The sequence below is a fragment of the Callospermophilus lateralis genome, chromosome 10 (genome assembly GCF_048772815.1).
Source record: "Callospermophilus lateralis isolate mCalLat2 chromosome 10, mCalLat2.hap1, whole genome shotgun sequence".
Lineage (NCBI taxonomy): Eukaryota > Metazoa > Chordata > Mammalia > Rodentia > Sciuridae > Callospermophilus > Callospermophilus lateralis.
In genome coordinates, this window is record NC_135314.1 from 71,188,385 (window position 1) to 71,207,686 (window position 19,302).

Genomic DNA, 19,302 nt, shown 5'->3' on the forward strand with positions numbered 1-19,302 from the left:
ACAACCCCAGCCCCTCATACTATTTTTAATACATTATGCCCAAACATATTTATCTTGTCTCTTATCTCTTCATAGTTATCATTATATGGCATCAGTGTAGATCAGTTTACCACTATAGATTAGTTTTTATTATATACTAGAATATTTCCTACTTTTATTGTTGTATATTATATAATCTAAATAAGTTTATGCTTTATGTTTTCTTAAAGAAGGAAATAAAAAGAAGGAAGGTGGGTGAAAAAGAGATTTCACCAAAATCTCTTTCTTTTTTTAATATATATATATATATATATTTAGTTGTAGTTGGACCCAATACCTTTATATCATTCATTTATTTTTATGCGGTGCTAAGGATCGAACCCAGGGCCCCAGCATGGGAGGCAAGCGCTCTACCGCTGAGCCACAATCCCAGCCCCCCAAATCTCTTTTATAAAGAAGGAATAATACTTATAGAATATAGTAAAGTATAAATGAAATAGCCTATATTAAATTTTTAATATACAACCTGAAGCATTTTTACTATTTTGACTGTGACTCTTTACTACAGATGAAATGTCCATTTTTTTTTTTTTTTGTATTACTGCGGATTAAACCCAGGGGTCATGCACGCTAGGCAAGCGCTCTACCACTGAGTTACATTCCCAGTGTTTTGAAAATACAAATAGTAATTTAAAATAAATGTCTAAAGTGATAATTATTAATTGTGTAGGAGAGTTCAGGATAAAAGTGATTATTAAAGAATCCCAGTTCAGAATCAGGAGCCCTGTGTCTTGGTCGAATGCTATCATTGGCACACTTAGAGAGTAAGAGTACTCCCTGGGATTTAGTTTCCCAAAGAATACTCTTACTCATAATTTAAGATGTAGTGATAGCTTTGGCATCAAAATTGGAACAATACAGAAATTAGCATGGCCCCTGTGCAAAAATGACACACAAATGCATAAAGTGCTCTGTATTTTAAAATATATATATTTCTGTGTGTGTATGTCTGTGTGATGTATTTTTCATCTTTAAGATTACATAGACAGAAATAGCATTTACAAGAAATAAACATTTCAATTTAAATACCATGCAGTTCAATGAATATTTCCTTTAAAAAAAACAGTACGGTAAATATCTAATGGATACAATATCTTTCAACTGAAACACTGATAAAAAAATTAAGTTTAATTATTTTTCCTAAATGAGTAACAGTGGGAGATGAAATAATTTTATTGTATCTCCTAGTGACATATATGCATGGATTGATGTTGTTATATCCCTATGACCTCAAGAGAACATACCCTTACATGGGGACTTACAAAAAATTTATTGAGTTTAATTTTCAATTGAGAACTCATAATTTTAATTTGTTATATATGACAGCAGAATACAAAACAATTCATATTACACATATAGAGCACAATTTTTATATCTCTGGCTGTATACAAAGTAAAGTCATGCCTTTAGTTTCTTCAAACATTTATTTAGGGTAATGATGTCCATCTCATCCCACTGTCTTTCCTACACCCAAGCATCCTTGCTTCCCCCTCCTCCCCTTTGTCCTATCTAATCCTCCCATGCCCCCCACCTACAACCCCATTATGAATCAATATCCTTAATCAGAGAAAACATTGGACATTTGGTTTTTTGGCATTGGCTAACTTCACTTAGCATTATACTCTCCAAGTCCATCCATTTACTGTCGAATGCCATGATTTAATTCTCTTTTAATGCTGAATAATATTCCATTGTGTATATATATCACATTTTTCTTTATCCATTCATCCACTGAGGGACATCTAGATTGTTTCCACAGTTTAGCTATTGTGAATTGTGCTGCTATAAACATTGATGTGGCTGTGTCCCTGTAGTATGCTGTTTTTAAGTCCTTTGGGTATAGACCAAGGAGTAGGATAGCTGGGTCAAATGGTGGTTCACTCCCAGTTTTTCAAGTATTCTCCCTATAGCTTTTAATACTGTCTGCACCAATTTGCAGTCCCACCAACAATGAATGTGCCTTATTACCCACATCCTTGCCAACACTTATTGTTGTATGTAGCTGCCATTTGATTACTGCCAGTCTGACTGGAGTCACACGAAATCTTAGAGTAGTTTTTTGTTTGTTTGTTTGTTTTATTAGCTACACGTGACAGTACAATGAGATTAGTTTTGATTTGCATTTCTCTAATTGCTAGAGATGTTGAACACTTTTTCATATATTTGTTGATCAGTTGTGTATCATCTTCTGAGAAGAAACTATTCAGTTCCTTGGCTCATTTATTGATTGGGTTATTTGATTTTTTGGTGTTGATATTTTTGAGTTCTTTATATATCCTAGAGATTAGTGCTCTACATGATGTGTGTGGTAAAAAATTTGCTCCCAAAATGTAGTCTTTCTCTTCACTTCACTGATTTTTGTTTTGCTTTGATGAAGCTTTTTAGTTTGAATCCATTCCATTTATTGATTGTTGATTTTAATTCTCGCACTATAGGAGTCTTATTAAGAAAGTCAGGGCCTAACCTTACATAATGGAGAATTGGGCCAATTCAAAGAACTACCTTTTCGTCTTGCCAATTTTTTCAGTTGTTTCTTTTGTTTCAATTTTATCTCTGATTTTAGTTATGTCCTACCTTCTACTGCTTTTGGTGTTGATTTGTTCTTCTTTTTCTAGGGCTTTGAGATGTAATGTTAGGTCATTTATTTGTTTACTTTTTTTTTTTTTCTTTTAAGGAACAAACTCCATGCAATGAACTTTCCTCTTAGAACTGCCTTCATAGTGTCCCAGAGATTTCGATATGTTTAGTCAGTGTTCTCATTTACCTCTAAGAATTTTTAAATTTTCTCCTTCATGTTGTTTGAGATCCTTTGTTCATTCAATAGCATGTTATTTAGTATTTAGGTGTTGGAATAGCTTTTATTTGTTATTTAATCATTGATTTCTAATTTCATTCCATATGATCTGATAGAATGCAGGGTATTATCTGTACTTTTTTGTATTCGCTTGGAGTTGCTTTTTGGCATAATAAATGCTCTATTTTACAGAAGGATCCTTGTGCTTCTGAGAAGAAAGTGTATTCACTTGTTGAAGGCTGAAATATTCTACATATATCAGTTAAGTCTAAGTTATTGATTGTATTACTGAGTTCTATAGTTTCTTTGTTCAGCTCTTGTTTGGAAGATGTATTCAGTAGTGAAAGAGCTATGTAAAAGTCACCCAGAATGATTGTATTGTGATCTATTAGACTCTTGAACTTGAGTTTGTTTGATGAATGCAGATGCTCCATTTTTTGCAGCATGTATATATTTATAATTGTTATGTCTTGTTGGTGTATGGTTCCCTTGAGCAGTATGAAATGTCCTTCTTTATCCCTTTTGATTAATTTTAGCTTGAAGTTTACTTTTTTTTATATGAGGATGGAAACTCCTGTTTGCTTCTGCAGTCCACATGAGTAGAATAATTTTTCCCAACCTTTCACCTTCAGTCTACGGATTTCTTTTCCTATGAGATGAGTCTTTTGGAGGCAGAATGTTGTTGGGTTTGTTTGTTTGTTTGTTTGTTGTTTTTGTTTGTTTTTTATTCAATCTGCTAGTCTATGTCTTTTGATTGGTAAGTGTAGGCTATTAACATACAGGGTTATTATTGGGACATGATTTGTATTACCAGCCATTTTTGTTTATTTTTGGTATTTAACTTGACTTGGTTTCTGCTCTGATTAGCTTTTCTTTCAGTGTAATACCTCCCTCTGCTGACTTTCATCATTGTTTTTTTTTATTTCCTCTTCATAGAATATTGTGCCAAGGATGTTCTGTACTGCAGGCTTTCTAGTTGTAAATTCTTTTAACTTTTGTTTATCATGAAAGGTTTTTATTTCATCACCAAATCTAAAGCTTAGTTTTGGTGGATATAAAATTCTTGGTTGGCATCCATTTTCTTTCAGAGCTTGGTAATATGTTGTTCCATGATCTCCTGGCTATGAGGGTCTTAGTTGAAAAATCTGCTGAGATACAAATTGGTCTGTATGTGATCCAATTCCTCACTCTTGCAGCTTTTAAGATTCTATCCTTATTCTGTATGCTAGGCATTTTCATTATAATTTGTGTTGGTATAAATCTGTTGTAATTTTATATATTTGGTGTCCTATGAGCCACTTTGATTTTCCAATTCATTTTTTATGTTTGGGAAATTTTCTGATATTATCTTATTGAAGAGATTGTGCATTCCCTTGGTTTGAAACTCTGTGCCTTTATCCCAATAATTCTTACATTTTATCTTTTGATGCTATCCCATAATTCTTAGATGTTCTGGTCATGGTTTCTTATCATCTTCATTGTGTCATCAACTTTATTTTCCAGATTGTGTCCTTTGTCTTCATTATTTGATATTCTGTCTTCCAAGTGATCTAGTCTGTTCCTGATGCTTTCTATTGATTTTTTTGTTTGGTTGCTTTATTGTTTCCTTCATTTAAACAATTTCTGATTTTTTTTCAGAATCTCTCTTTATTGAAGTAATTCTTTACTACCTTTATTTGCTCCCTTATCTCTTTGTTGGTGTGATCAATGGATGCCTGTATTGCTCCCTTATGTCTTTATTGGTATCATGAATGGTTGCCTGTATTTGCTGTCTTATCTCTTTGTTAGAGTGATCAATTTTTGCCTGTATTTGCTCATTTAGGTCATTCTTTAATTCACATATTTTTTTAATTATGAACATTCTGAACTCCTTCTCTGACATTTATCAACTGTGCTGTCCATGGGTTCTGTTATTGTAGTATCCTGATTTGTTTGGGGCACTTTCCTCCCTTGTTTTCTTTCATATTACCTATGTGTCTTCCTTTCTTTCAGTGGATCTGAGGTATCACAGTTTCTACCCTATAATTTTATAGTATCCATGCAGATTATCTATACTCACTTTGGTGTTGGGCTTCCAGACCCTGCCAGGGTCCCACAATGTCAGTGGTTGCAATAGCGGAGGTAACTCAAAATAGCAGTGGAGGTGCCCCAAGATGGATGAAATGTCTTTCAGAGATGGGGGCTGAAAGGGTGGGCCTTACACAGGCTTTGTGATGCCTGCTCCTAGTCGCAGCTGCTTCGAGGCCCTCTTTGTAGTTTCAAGGTAGAGGATACTGTGTGGGGAAGGCTATGGCAATGGCTGCAATGACCCAAGATGGAAGTGGGTTAAGCCTGGGCTCCCAGGTGTGGGGGGGCAGACCCAGGCTTACCCTGAGCCTGAGCTTCTGCACATGTCAGTGGAGGTGGATCAGAATCTCAGAATCTTGATACATCAGGTATCAATTAATTAGAGCCACTACAATGAGTGGTGTTCTTTTTATTGTTAATATTTTTTTTTTTTATACTAAGGAGTAAATCCATAAGTGCCTAAACACTGAGTCACATCCGGTTTTGTTTGTTTGTTTGTTTGTTTTAACTACTTAGAGACAGGATCTTGCTGAATTACTTAGGGCCTTGCTAAGTAACTGAGGTTGGCTTTGAACTTGTGATCCTCCTGTCTCAGCCTCCCAAACTGCTAGGATTATAGGCATGTACCATTATGCCTGACTGCATGGTATTCTTCTAACCAAATGAATGTATTAGTGATGAAAATATTATAGTTTTTTCCAGATTAATTAGTAATTATAATATGTAAATGTCTCTTAATATTACACTCAATAAAGCAACATAATAATAAAAATATGAACTTGAATCTAACTTTTCGGGGAAAATTTATACTTATAATTCTGGAAATTCAGTTTTATATTTCCCAGCATCAAAGTAAAAGAAAGGGTGATGTCAAAATATAAAATAAAAGTAAATTCCACTGAAGCATTTTCTAACACTAATGAAAGAAGTAAAAGCTGGAGAAGATAGAGCCAAATTCACATAGCTAACAAGGCCTCAAGAAATAGGTGAACTTTCTTCCTTCATAGCTACATGAGTGGAAAACTAAGTGTACTATTCTATAGCAACACAAAAGAAAACTTACAGAAATTGAAAACCCAATTGCTGAAGTCAAGAGATATAAGTAAAGATTGGGACGTCAGTTGTGTTAAAGTGTGTGGTGGAAAAGAAAAGCAAATAGGGAAGCAAGAAATGTCTTGCTGTACTGGACTGTTCTCTGTGAATTTCATAAGAAATGGAAGTTGACATAGTCCATTACCTAGAAATAAAACACACTTTTAGTTCAAACAGTCATTTTTCACAAGGTCACAAAAGCTCAGCCAGCAAGAAAGTCAAATAGGAATGGAATAAATGGATTTTCTCAGATCATCTTCCACTGATGAGTCATTCATTTCATGTTCAGCTTACAAACTAGTTAGTTCAGTCTTTATTGAACTAAATAAAAGGAAACCTTAATAATAAATATTTGGATTAGTAAAAGAAATGATGCAAGCAAAAAAATGCGCATCAATTTCATTGTGCTGGCCTGCATTATACAGTTAAAATGGGATGTGAACAGTGCTGATCATGGGGCCATTACTTGCTTAGCAAGCTCTTATAGCTGGATTGCTATAGCAATCGCTTCTCCCTACTGTGTTAAACACAGATTTTGGCCATATTATGCAAGGGTCTAAAAGCCTAAGATGTGATTAAATTCATGTACTGCACTTTCCAAGTCAAAATTCAAACCCATCATATTTTTTTCATTCATTGTATGACAATCTTCACTCTTGTATTCTCATGTTTATTTATCTATTAATTATAGTAAGTAGTAGTGTTGATCATATTTCTGGTAAATAGAAAAGAGAAGCAGCACATACAAATAATAAAAGTTAAGGAAATAAAAAAATTGCCTTAGAAAATTTTTATCTTCCAAGATAATCAGGTATATTGAAAGTCATGAGATACAGTCCAGTGATTATAATGAAAGGGTGGGCTTCATCAGTGCCCTATTATGAATGTATGTGTGTGCACACACACATTGATTTTCACAATTCAAGTAGAATATCCTTCTTCTGAGTGTTTGAAAGCCTTTGCCACCTGATATGGACAAGAGGCCTTTACTCCATATCTGATGGGTAGATGCCTTATAAGGGTGACCCATGTTGCACAGCACTGGCTCAGTTTCCATGTGGATCCTTGTTCTGGTGATGAATCTATTCTTACTTTGCTTTTGTTTTTATGGTCTGGAGTCTCTCACTTCTTCTAGGACCTCAGTCTTTCAGTCTCCTCCCTGCTCCCAGCCTAGGTGATTTTTCACTCATTCTTCAGGGATAATAAGAGGCCACTGGTTATTCCTGGAAATGCAGTCTCTTGATTGTTCTTGGGAGGTGAAGCAGAGACTCACTGAGTGTCACAAATTATGCTAGGCTCATATTCAGACTTTTGAAGATAAAAGTTTCATTTTGAAGACCTAAGTAATTTCAAGAAACTGTAATATAAAATTTGTTATATTACTGGTATTTATTGGCTTTTGAGAATCAGAACACTGCTTGTTTTGAATTTGTATTTAAGCAATCATAGCAATAGCTGCATACTCTGGGAAAATACTTGTTTACTATGAAAAAGGTAGTCTAAACTTAATAATGTACATTAGAGTACTGTCCTGCCTGGATTTAAATATAGTTATGGCTCTGTCACTTACTAGTTGTATGGCCTTAGGAAACTATTCAAAATTTCCAAACCTCAGTTTCCTTATCTGGAAAATGAGTATAACAATAGTACCTTATAAGAATACTTTAACCATTAAACAAATTTCATGAAAGTGCTTCAAAACAGAGTAATTCTTGGTATTTGTTAGATTATAAGTTAGATATTACTATTAGACATTAAGCGTGCTGATTCATATCATAGCCTCTCAAATGTATGTAAGAATATGAGTTTTTGAGAGTTTGTTAAATAGCACAAATGACCTGGTAGTACATGTCCTTTCCTTCATCTTTATTTTCTGAGATACATGTTTGGTCCTGTAAATTTAAGGTGAGAGAATTAATAAATTGGCTTTTGTCATTATTATAAGGCAAAATATTTTAAGCCTAGATGATTACAAGGAGGCAAGATATAATTGGAGAGCCATGAAACAACAGTATTAATCTGTGAATCTGCTTGTAGGAAATCACACTGCCTTTAGCCAGGTTAATCAAGTCTCCCTGGGCTCCACTTCTAGCTATTAACAAATTACCTTCTTGTCTTTTTTTGAGGCTGATAGGCAATATTAGTGATAAATTTGAAGACTTTCAAAGCAAAATTTAAATTACTTTGCATATATTTACACACATAAACAAAGCAACATTTGGCAATTTAAGATTTGTCAGGATAAAAAACATTTAATAAATTTATCACCACCTAGTTGTTCCAGAGGCAAACACTAATTTTGATGCAATTAATCTGAGCATTCAAAGAGTAAATTGATGAATTTCTAAATAACTTACCTGGCTTGTGTCTTCCTTTGCAGATTTTATATCCACTGATGTTGAAATCTCTTTCTCTGATTTAATTTCTTACACCTCTCCTACATTTCAGGGACCTTAACAACAAACTCTTCTAAATAAAATATACATGGGAAAGAACAAACCATTTTATGGTAGTATAATTTTTATAAAGCATGCATGACTTTCACAAATTAGAGATTGAGAGATTGTGAAAGAAAAGTTTGCCTCTTGTCCTCTCCTTTATGGTACCAGATATTTCAGAATGTTCAGTAAAAAGCATGGATAATATCATTGGAGTCATAGAGTCATTGGGGGAGGGCAGAAATATAGCACAGCTTTCCTAACAGATTGAATTTGGCAGTGTTCTTCTGCATAGGTTGCCAGGGAGTTAATAAATGTTACCAGCTGTACAGAAACTTTTAAAGGAGGCTAGAGTTTCTTCTGGGAGACTAACCATGAGACTGTCATTGGGGTAGTATTTACCTTTAGGCAGTTTTAGTTGTTTATCTAACCAGGAACATAACTTGGAGGCTGACTTTACCCTTTGTTGTTTGTAGTCTTTCAGTTGGCTTGAAAAATGCAAGATCAAATAATAGGTATTATCTAATTGTGGGAAGAAGAAATCCAGGACTTGAAATGACTCTTTGTTGGTTTCAATTTGTTGGTACAATGTGCTTAGAGAGTTCTGCTCTGTGTGATGGTGCAGCTAGGCACACAGGAGGTTGGGAGAAGCATTAATAGAAAGTTTCGTGATTTGGGAGAACATGCAAACATGTTAGAGGATTTTCATTTCTAAAACAATTTCTCCCTCCCATCTCTAACACCAAAAAATTCCAATCACTTAGAATAAAACAGAAGCAGGCAGAAATAACAAGTCATCTAAGATCAAATACCTGGTACAAACTTGGAGAAAATTGACTAAGGATTCCTGAGTCTAGAAAAGAGAAATGATATACTGATCAATAGTGTACCCTTTTGTGCATGTTGCACATACCTGCAATCTCAGTGACTTGAGAGGCTGAGGCAGGAGGATTGCAAGTTCAAGACTAGCCTCAGCAATTAGCCTGACTCTGTCTCCAAAATAAAATAAACATAACTGGTAATGTAGCTCACTCGTAAAACTTTCCTGATTAAGTCTCCACTACCAAATGCAATTTTTTATTTAATAGAAGGTTTTAAGTTCATGTATAGGTTGCTACATTTCTCTAAATCTTTCTGTCTCATCTCAGTTTATACAAATTTTATAAGGGTGATTCCTTCTCTGACTTTCTTTGTCTTTCATTACCTTGACAGAGCAGTGTATGGTGGATAGAAAGTTCAAATCCAGCCTCAATAATTTAGGGAGGCCCTCAGCAATTTAGTGTGATCCTGTCTCAAATTATGAAATAAAAAAGGGCTGGGGATGTGGCTCAATGGTAAAGTACCCCTGGATTCTGGCTCCTGTACCAAAAATAAAGTAAGAGTACTAGATAGTATTTTGTAGAGTTTCCCTTGATCTGATTTTTTTCTGGTGTTTTCTATTGATTAGAATGAAGTCATGGGTCTTTGATAAGGGTACCCATTCACAGCACATCGTATCAGGGATACATGACACAGTCCTGTCTTACTACTGGTGATGAAGCTCCTGACCACTTGATTAAATGACATGTGTACACTTTATTGATCACTCTTTTGGAAAAGTTCATTTTTGGCAAATGTGTAGTTATGCTTCTACTACTATGATAATGTATTACCCAATTGTTCCATCATCCTGAAATTGTTCTCATATTATTCCCCACTCTTCTTCCCACCACAGTCTCTAGCAACTGCTGATTTGTTATCAATCTTTAGTCTTGCCTTTTCCGTAATGGCATATGCACACAAAGAGAACCATAAACTATGTATACTTTTGTATCTTATTTCTCTCACTTAGAAATGTATGCTATATCCATGAATGTTATTGTATGAACTGGTTGTTTCTTTTTATTTTTCTATTCTTCTTTATTAACAGGAATAATAAATATAGATTTTTACCTTAAACCCATGAAATAGAAATAAGATGGAAGTGAAAACAAATAGAAAGAGTGATTATTATACATTTTCATGAACATATCATTTTTATGATTATTATTGATTGGCATTTTTAATAATGTAAAGTTTTTTTCTTGCACAACCGTCAATTGAGAAAAAACAGAACTGAATTCTATGGAGAATTTTAAATGTTTCACATGCATTATAAAACAGTGTTTGCTACACTTTTCTTATAAAAAGGAGAGTTCCCATGTCTGTCAACAATTATGATATGCCAGCAGAAAGTCTTAATGTAAAGTAATATATACTCTGTCATTGTTTGGGGGATGGGAGGTGGGTGTCAATCTCAGTTTATCAGCTACAGTTATCTTTGACTTCTTTCATTTACCAAATTGTCCATTTTTCTAGATACAAATTGATATCTTTTTTTCTATGAAAAAGCCTAAGAAAATGAGTCACATAAATGGATTTTTAAAAGTAGCAGTACGTAGTCGTGGATAGCTGTGATCCTAGATACTTGAGAATGTGAGGCAGGAGGATTACAAGTATGAGGTCAGACTTGCTGAGAACCTGTCTCAAAATAAAAAATAAAAAGAGTTAGCTAGGCATGGTGGCATGACCTATAATCCCAGTGGCTCAGGAGGCTGAGGCAGGAGGATTGCAAGTTGAAAGCCAGCCTTAGAAAAAGTGAGGGCTAGGCACTCAGTGAGACACTGTCTCTAAATAAAAATACAAAATAGGTCTGGGGATGTGGCTTAGTGGCCAATACCCCTGAATTCAATTCCTAGTACCCACCCCCCAAAACATAACTAAGTAAATAAATAAATAAAAAGGGTTGTGGATGTAGTTCAGTGGTAGAGCACACTGACTTCAATTCCAAGTCCTGGGATAAAAATACAGAACTAACTATACCTCATAAAAAGATAGAGTTTAGGAAAAGCTCAACGTTAACATAAAATGATTATCAAATCATAGAATGTTTTATAAATATTTTTCTTAATTATACTATTAATAATCTTAAGAAGCTTTGGGACATTTTTTTAAAAAATGTATAGGTTGTGGAGTATCTTATCAATAATCCCTTTGTTAGTGTTCTAGGGTAACAAGCATTAACTTGATAGGTGAGGGGCCATTGTAGTCTATCACTGCAGTGATCCATGCATTGAAGACTCCCTAGGTACATGTTGATACAATATTGCAGCAGTGATCCATGAATTAAATATGCTTTGGATCCAAGTTATTACAAGTTTAATGGGAGAAATGCACCAATTCCACTGAAAAAAGCCAGTTTTGACTCTGTGTTCATCTCTTCTGTAAGCACATTTTCAGTGTCCTCCACTAATATATATTCTTTCTGAGCCACCCCTGTTTATTATTATGTGGCTTTGTCAACATTCAAAGCTCCATATAATATTGACTGTATTTGAAATTCCTTGAGTGTCACAGAAGAGATCTATAAAATAATTACACAACAGTATTCACGTGAATGAAATTCTTTTGTGAATAAAAGAATAATGCTATTTTATCCTCTTTCAGGGATAAGAAAATAACTATTCAATAGACTTAAAAGGAAAGATAATTAAAATTTTATTTGGATCATTATTCAGTCCATCCTTCATTATAAAACATTCATGAAGTTATTGTCATGGCAGACTGAGCACAAGAAATGTGACAATGTTCTCTGGTTTTTAGCTTTCACTCCTCTTTTTCAATCATTTTTCTTTTTTTATGTACTAAATTTTTCATAGTACACATTATACACGAAAAATGTAATAGTTTCTCAAATTTTTGTAATAGAGTTTCAATATGTGTTATACCTACAGATATTCTTTACTTTGCTGAACACATCCTGGGTATTGCTTCTGAAGAGAAAGGATGCTAATTGTGGCCACAGAAAATTGAACAAAAAGAAAAAGAATGGAAGATGAAGAAGGTTTGAAGAAATAGATCCCCAAGTAAAAGGATGGGATATTCCTTTAAATGGAAGGTGAGTTGAGAAGAACAAGAGCGAATGAAAAGAAATTTAGAAAAATTTAAAATGTTCTAAATGATCTCACATTGATCAGTAAACCAATAGTTGACTTATTTTGGCATGAGGGTGCCTGTGGAGGCAGGAACTGAAGAAAACAAACAATTTAGACTTTCCATTGTCAGGGGCTGCATGATCTTTTCCTATCGGGATGTTGGTTCTCCAGTGACTCCCCAAGACAGTCATCACCCACAAGTGTCTTCTCTGCTCTTCTCTCATGCTGTCATTTTCTAATCCTCAAGTCCTTGAAAGCAAAACAATACAAAACAAAACAAAAAACAAAATGAAACGAAAGACAAACAAAACCTTTCTCCTTCCAATGTTAAAACAAATTCCATTTCCCCCATTTGTGTTCCTTTGAACCATTTTTTACCCTGTTGGGTTTTTTAAGACAGAATCAAAATTTTAAGGACATTTTGTGAGTGTTCAGGTGCAGGATGTACCAGGGATGCAAGGACTGCTCTGTCAACCTATGGATGCCAGTGATGACCCTGCAATTGTGACTGATCAGACAGGTTAGCCTTGCCCCTCCTCAATGTTAAATGTTGTAGACAGCTTAAGAGAGTCAGGACTGGGGAGTGCATGTGAGCAGGTAGACCAGAAGCACACTATGAAAGCAAAGGTATCACTACTGCTGGGCCCAAGGACTCAAGCTGTCTTCAGTGGAGGTGTTAAGGGCAGTCAATCAGGGAACCTGTTTGTATGCCACTTGGCTGGATTCAGCCATCCACCAATATAAGAAATGAACAAATGATGAAAAAGAAAATAATTTCTATGCAGTTTGATCAAACTAAGGAGAAGCAAGTAGATCATTCTCTGAGATCCCACATAAGTGGTCCAAATTTATAGAATCAAAGCCAGGTGATTAGATAGATAGATAGATAGATAGATATATTGATTGATTTCGCTGGGCTAATCAGAAATGTCAGTCTCAGGCTTCCTAGTGTGGCCTCCATTCTCAGTATGAGGATGGACATATAGGGTGTACAGGAAGCAGCTATCAGGAAGTTTCCTTCAATTTCAAATGGTGTGTTTCAGGGGCCATAAACTCCCACAGGTAAGGATGGGAGACAGGTAGATGGAAGCTGGAGAAAGGAACAAGGTTGAAAAAGAAGAGGGGCAGGGATGGTTTAAAAAAAGTGTGAAATAAATGCATAAAAGATTGAACCAATAAAAAAGCATCTTTTAAATGCTAACTACTTTCCAGGGAATGTGCAACGTGCTTCTACATACATTATTTCCATCATTTCTCACAACAGCCTGGAAAGGTGTACAGGAGTGTCTTGGGTAGAAAATTGTCAATTTAGGTAGCTTTAGTAACTGAAGCTTCACAATTCAGTAGGTATCTGAGACGAAATGTGAGCATGGTTTATTGAGGATGGGCCCAGAAAATATCAGCAGTGTTCATAATAGGAGACAAATAATCACTACAGAAGAGAACAGGACACATACAGGAAAAGGTAGGAGAATCCTGGATTTGTAAAATTCCACACTATCATTAAAATACTTGCTTTACAAATTATGATACATCTTTAAATAGACCAAGGTACCCATTTCTATGGACTTAAGTATGTATTTAAGCTAATATCACTTATTAATTTTAGAGTGTTTTCCCAACTATAAAGGTCTAAATTTTCCTTTGACTTGACTAAATTTTAGACAGCATTCTTCCTAATTGTAGGTGACTTACATTCCTTTTCATAGAGAAATTACTTTAAAAATTTTTTAATATTACAAAGTCTGTACTCTGTCTCTTTGTGATGTAAAACTCCTCCTGTCACTGGCCAGTTTCTATAACCCAAGAGGATCTCTCTCAAGGACCTGGGAGCCATCTCCTGGAAATGTAAACATAAGGAAGATAGAGGCCCTATCTCCCAGTCCCTGTGGGAGGGTGGGAGCCTAACTATGTGCCAGTTGGTTGACCAACCTATTCCTTAAAGTTTTACAGTATTTTTCCACTAGCTCATCCCTGAGCTTAAAAACTCTTCAACTTTAATCCAATGGATTTGGGTTCTATCTCCTCCCCTATTGTAAGAGTCTTGAATAAAGTCTTTCTTGCCTATTTAACTCCATCAGATACAACTTTCTTTGACATTACTAACTCTAGGTAAGTATCTATTTCTAAGACAGAGTATGCATCATTTTCCATATATTCAAGCATAAATGTCAAAAATTGGTCATCAATCTGCACTAATTTGGAGATAATCTCTAGAGATAAAGACACGGTTCAAATAATCTTTGAAATCAGTGAATCGTTTATTTCTTATTGGTGCATTATAGTTCTAGATAATGGTGTATAGTACATGAACATAATATAACAATACAATTTGGCCAATATCCCTCCCTAGGAGATCAATAAGTCTTCGAAACTTAACCTTACATGAGGCAAAAAGGAAATACCATTCTCCGTGCAAAGAAGCACTAGTTCAGATGGATGTAAAATATAGATTAAAAAGGAAAACACTATTAGAAATTTGAGACTATCCACACAACATATAATCTAGTAGACATATTATGAACTCAACACTGAACTGATGCAGAAATATATTTTGTAATTTTGTCTTAAGTCTCTTGATACAAAGTTGATAGAACAACTTTAAAGTTCTCTTCTGTAAAAATGGTAAGAGACATGGTAGATAACATCTAGTTTTGTGACAGTCTTGTCCAAATTGTAATTTATCCTAGAAAAATAAATTAGATCCTTTAGGATATGAGTTTCTATAAGTTGATGTTTTCCTGAGAATAAGACTATAAAGAAAGTATGGATACATTTTTTGGACAAATTTCTCTTACTGACAGACTTAAAATATTTTATGTACTATACTGGTTAAGATTAATAATATAATAATTAATATAAGTATGTGAATATGAAATATATAAAACATATTTAAACACTTAACAAAACTATTATATGTTGGAAACTGTTATATTTTATCATTTATTACTCATAAGAGTCAAATGAGGGCTAATCATTACCTGTATTTTATGGTGGAAGAAACTGAGGCAGAGTGACATTAAGCAATTTACTCAAGTTTATAGTCAGTATAGAAGCAGTATTTCTATACATGAGATCTGGTTCCAAAGTCAGATTATTATGCTTTTTTTTTTTTTTTTGTGTGTGTGTGTGTGTGTGTAGACGGACACAATAACTTTATTTTGTTTATTTATCTATTTTTATGTGGTGCTGTGGGTCCAACTCAGTGCCTCACAAGTGCTAGGGAAGTACTCTACCACTGAGCCTCAACCCCAGCTCATTATGCTGCTTTCCTAATGCTTATATCAATTGTCTTTTAGACAGTTTAGTCTCTTTGGAGAGTGGGAGAGGCCAAAGATTAGTAAATTTATTTGGGAGTGGCACTGCAATGAATACTCCTGACATAGTAAACAACTTGTGAATTCAAGGAGGTTGAGATAAGAAAAAGTTTCCAAGGAAGATTGAGGAGATTATATGAAGTATTTTGAAACAATTATCTGGCTGCAAGGAGCAATAACAAGGGTAGTGTCAGCATAAGAGTAAACAGATGGGCAGATGTCCCTGTAGAAAAGTATTTTGTATGTACAGGTGTGGCTCTCTTATAAGGTGGTGTTTGTGGTTTCTTTTTTTTTTCTTTGTGGTGCTGGGGATTGAACCCAGGGCCTTTTGCTTGCTCAGGAAGCACTCTACCAACGGAGCTACACCCCCAGCCCTCTGGTAGAGTCTTCTGTGATACATTTTGCCTCGGGCTTTCATGCATGGCAGCCCTTCCTTCATATCCTTCAGGCTTTAATTATTATCATTTTCTTTGTTCAGGCATGACATAAGTGACACCATTTGAATTCTGACAACTTTCACAATCCATAACATTCTCCCAAAGTATTTTATACAGTAAGCGTAAGCATTGTTTTATATATATATATATATATATATATATATATATATATATATATATATATAGAGAGAGAGAGAGAGAGAGAGAGAGAGAGAGAGAGAGAGAGAGATTACATACCAAAGTCTTTTGAAGCAATTCTTTGAAAAATCAAAACCATTTAGAAGAAGCAGAAGAATGCACGAGGGGTGGCGCTCTACTGCTGCTGTCATGTACACAGATAGAGCTGAAGCAAGACCAAGTGGGAAGGGTGGGTTCTTGAAAAGAGAAAGGGGTGTGTGTGTGTGTGGGGGGGGTGAACAGTCACTGTACACAGAAAATTGTATATCATTGGTTATTATACCAGTCATCAATTTTTTTTTTTTTTTTTTTTTTTTTTTTTTTGCCATTGAGCTCCAAATCCCCGCTTCAGTATATGCTGTGTGTCCACAGGATTCCTTTAAGCATTTCTCCTTTAAAGTGAGCTCAATGTTAAGCTTTCCCAGTAGAGGGCGCTCTTGGAGTGTTGCAAGTAGAAGGGCTCCTTCTTCAGTTTCTTGTTGTTGAAAAGTGGTTAGAAAGGCAAGAGGTGGATCCTCACCTCATTCCAGACCTGGAGTACATAGCTTCGCCCAGACTTGCAACCTCAGCTGTTCTCTCTCTCTATCCTTTGTTTCTTTCTTTTTTTTTTTTTTTCTGGTGTTACTAGGCATTGAACCCAGGGGTGCTCTTCCATTGAGCTATATCCCCAGCACTTTTTATTTTATTTTTTTTTGGTGCCAGGGATTGAAGTCAGGACACCCTCCACTGAAGCATATATCCAGCCCTATTTTGCATTTTATTTGGTGACAGAGTCTCACTGAGTTGCTTAGCACTTCCTGTTGCTGAGGCTGTCTTTGGTCTCCGATCCTCCTGTTTCAGTTGCCAGAGCATCTGGGATGACAGGCAAGCCCAGGCATTCGCCACTGCGCTCCTCTAGCACTTTTTATCTGGAGACAGTTGTCAAAGCTAAGTTGTCACTAAGTTGTCAAACCTAGCCTCAAACTTGTGATCCTTCTGCCTCATCTTCCCAAGTCTCTGGGATTGCAAGCCTGCACCACCAAGCCTGGCCTCAGTCTGCTATGATGGTAACTTTCCCCAGGCTGCACAGGGAAACAGTGCCCTGAAGACATTCTGCTGGCACAAACCCCTGATTTCCTCTATAGAATCAGTGTGGCTCCTCTGAGACCCATAACTTCCCACCCTGCTAATGTTTCTTCTGCTGGTCCAAAGTCTATGATTTGGGGCCTGCAGGATTCCCACCCTTCTGCATGGCCAGTCCTGATTACTGGTGGTAAGCAGTCCCCACCCGACTCTGGTGAGCTGCTGGGTGCTTTTGACAGAGTAAGGGTCCATCATGGAGATGAAGTGACCACGGAAGTCCTTGTTTACTGGTTCTTGTGATCGCACAGGAAAAATTTCAGGTGCTCGTACATTATAGCATATGCTCACAAATGAATTTATTAGAGGGGATAGGACACACCTTGTAAGGAATGGATTTATTAGAAAGGATAGGAGAAAAGGGATAAGGGGGAACACTCTAGAGGAACTGAATGAGTCCTCTCAGAGAGAATAACAGTGCACCCCTCCTACTCTCCAGTTTTTTAGGGGACCCTGGGAAGTTTCCAGGGAGTGCTACCCAGGTCCTTATCTTGACTACTGACAGCCAGCAGGATTGCAACAGAGTTGCTAGTCCCCAGTATGCATTGTTGTATCCCACTGGGATTGTTATAATGTTACTGTTATAATGGCATGCTAAAAACCTGAGGCAGGGCTGGGAATGTGGCTCAAGCGGTAGCACACTCAGCCCTGGGTTCGATCCCTGCACGCAGCCCTGGGTTCGATCCTCAGCACCACATACAAATAAAGATGTTGTGTCCGCCGAAAACTAAACAATAAATATTTTTTAAAAAACTCTCTCTCCTCTCTCTCTCTCTCTCTCTCTCTCTCTTTAAAAAAAAAAAAAAAAAAAAAACCTGAGGCAAAGTTGGGTCATTTGGGCCCATACTAATGGGGCACAGATTTTATGGTTAGGGGTATTTGCTTCTGATTATTTTATTTCTCTCAGTTTTGAAATCTCAGTCTGGGTAAAAGTCAAAGTCACTCCCTTCAAAGTAACTCTTGTTGTTCTTATCAGCAGGGAGCAGTCTTTGGGGCCTGCATTTCCCCTGCAGACAATAGATGGTTTGCTGAGCATATTTTATTGCCTTAACCCAGGTGCAGCCCCAGGTAAATTAGTTTTTAGAAGAAAACATATGGGGGTCAGCATAATAGACTCCATTTATAGAATGATCCCCTTAACCTCATGTTCCCACCACTCATGGCTGTCTATTAATTACCAATCTGACCTGGTTTTGAAGATCATTAGCCTGAACACACCGAGGAGTTTTCTTTTATTAGGTGGGCTAATCTATACCTTCTGACAAGGGCTGAGCTCCATCCTTGGTGAGAGGGCCCCCTTTCAAGTTTTTCCTTCTAGAGCTACTCTCTCTCAGTCCTAGGGAACTCTACAGAATTCTTATTTAAGTTTTAATTCTTTTTTGGGGGGGGGCAGTAATAGTTTTACATTTTTTTTTTTTTATTAAGATTCTGTAGTTTAACCTGCTTTATGGTTTCTATGTCTTGTTTGAGCTCGGACTAATATGCTTATTCGTGTAAATTAAAATTACAGAGAGATACAACTATACGTACATATTTGATTGGCTAAAATTGTGTGTGTGTGTGCGTGCGTGTGTGTAGAAAAATGCCAAATGTGGAGAGTATATAGGGCACCTGGAACTCTCATTTATTGATGGCAAGAGCATAAAGTAGGAGTCTCTTAGGATCTTATAAAACTAAATATATGCCTTTTCTGTGGTTCATCAGTTCTACTCCAAGAGAAATGAAAACATATAAGCATAGTAAGGGTTGTATAGGAATGTTCTTAGAAACAATAATTATCCAAAAGTGAAAACAAATTAAATGTTCATCAGTAGGTACATGGATAAACAAGGTACAGCATATTCATAGGATGGAACACCACTCATGATA

General features: G+C 35.9%; 1 non-coding gene across 1 annotated transcript; it reads left to right on the forward strand.

Moving 5' to 3' along the window:
- Positions 1-857: 857 nt before the first annotated feature.
- On the forward strand, positions 858-960 carry LOC143409024 (U6 spliceosomal RNA). Its single transcript, XR_013092543.1, has one exon. It is a non-coding gene; the product is annotated as a U6 spliceosomal RNA (small nuclear RNA).
- Positions 961-19,302: the final 18,342 nt, after the last annotated feature.